We start from the raw sequence: 2,253 nt of genomic DNA, 5'->3' as shown, positions 1-2,253 counted from the left end.
CCGTCGCGCCTGCGACGGTCCGTCCTGCTGCTCCGTCACAGAGTTCAGAGACTCAATTCCACTAAAGGGTCTGTGACGGTCCGTCGTGTCTGCGACGGTCCATCCTGCCATTCCGTTACGAAGTTCAGAGAGTCGATTTCAGTACCCAAATTTCAGAATTCCATGTGTTTTGGAACGAGACACCCTCGACGGTCCGTCGTGCCCATGACGGTCCGTCGTGGGATCCGTCGACTCAGACAGTTTTTCCAGAAATAAAATTTGCTGCTTAAAACGACTAAACAGGTCGTTACAGTAAAAAGGAATATAAAACCGAACCTCCATTAAAATCATGCCTAGTAGGGCATATTGCACCCGTGACAAAATTATATCCCTCAAACATCCTTTGAAGTGTAACAATCCGTCTTTTAGCTCCATATGTTTGACGATCACACAACAAGTCTCTACAAATACGATGTACTTGATATTTTCATATACTTGAACATGTTCCAACCAAGTAACCTGCAAGAGTCAAGAAAACAGAATCAAAATAATTAGTTCGTTGGAAAATATTTAGGAAGGTATGTTGAAATTTTGTGTTTTTGTAGCAGTCGATATTATAAGGCAAGGACTTATTCGGAGCATATGAGGAGACAATATTAATCCTCACTCGTTGAGATTCAAAAATATGGGACATGAACACCATAGTATGGGTCGTGTGAGTGCTCCTGCACTATTTGGATTACTTTTTGGCGGTAGGGTTGGGGTTATTGAGGAAGACTCAAAAGAAGTGGTTGATTACTCTACGTTAAATGATAAATAGTAAACATATGAACTCAAGCTAGCAAAAAACAACACTGGGGTCGATAGGGGGGAATTTTGGCACTATTGAAGTGGAGTTCCACATTGTTACATGAAGAATAGTGATAGGTCTGACGACTCCTAACATGTTAAAATGGTTATTAAATCAAACTCAATCATAAAATATATCTTATAATTTTGTTGGAGATTTTCAAAGGCTATAAACGGACAAAAAAAATCATTTTCTAAACTAATAATGGGAGACTAAAAAAACCCATGATGCACGTCGAAATGTTGATCATTTGAAGCATAAATTATCAACATAACATGAGGGTCCAAAATTGGATTAACTAAGAATAACGACAGTTTGATTCTTATATCATATTATAAGAACAATAGACATCATGAGATAGGTATCGGTAAATATTTACCTCTTGTAGCATACTCTTGGGAAACTAAGTTTAATATGAATAGTGATATAGATGTTACATCTTTGTGTTGTGGAAACAATCTCATGCACAAGTGCAAGACAAGAATACGTATAATAGACCCTAGTAATTTGGACCTCGTGTGTAGAGGGAGCTTAAGGCACATAATTTTTCTTTTATATAAGTAGTGATATTATTAGAGAGGTGAAATGATTCATACCTTACTTTGGTCATTACCCATATCTTGAATTGCACAACCAGAAGGAAACTTCCAAGAATAAGAATGTACACCACTTTGAATCTCATTGAATGGACCATAAGACACATCCATCATAATACATGTTGTTGGATTAAATTGTCTACAACAATGTATGAAGAAAAAATCTTGAGCTTCCACTAGAGGAGATAAAATATGCAACTTTTCATACATCTGTATTCAAGAACCAAGAAAAAATTAGATCATTTTTATAAAATAATTAAATATTTATTTAATCTCTATGGAAGAAGATGTAAAATATGTATCAGTATCTTACTAATTGTTTAGAGCCTCCCAAAGTCCCAGAATCAAGAACTTCAACAATCCTAGCTTTTGTGACTACCGTTAGAAACAAGTCCATCCATTTGACCTGCATATACAAATTAATAATTTTTATGTATATGATTAATTATAAGACAATCAAAATAATAACTATTTCTCAAAATAGGCACTCATTTGTCCATATCCGTCACTCCATCTAATTTCATCCTAATCAATATTGCATGGGATAAAATATAAATTAAAATCGTATCAGTCTATTGAAAAACAACCAATTTATTTAATTTATACGATGTGTTAGATTTCAAATAAGAAAATGAATATATATTTGATCTTTCACATGCTCGAGTTCGAAATTCATGATACTTACATGGTATGATTCCATATCAAAAGTAGTAAGTTTTCAACGAATTCTCAAACACTATCTATTTTTCAAAAATCAATCCAAAATTAAGTGACTAGAACAAACAAACACACACACACACACACACACACACACATATATATATATAT

The 2,253-nt window shown here is 34.4% G+C and overlaps 1 pseudogene; it reads right to left on the bottom strand.

The window, feature by feature from the left end:
• Window positions 1-2,253, bottom strand: part of LOC107030078 — a 55,538-nt pseudogene that overhangs the window by 40,195 nt on the left and 13,090 nt on the right.

This window comes from Solanum pennellii, chromosome 9 (genome assembly GCF_001406875.1).
Source record: "Solanum pennellii chromosome 9, SPENNV200".
Taxonomy (NCBI): domain Eukaryota; kingdom Viridiplantae; phylum Streptophyta; class Magnoliopsida; order Solanales; family Solanaceae; genus Solanum; species Solanum pennellii.
This window is presented reverse-complemented; position numbering and strand designations above follow the sequence as displayed.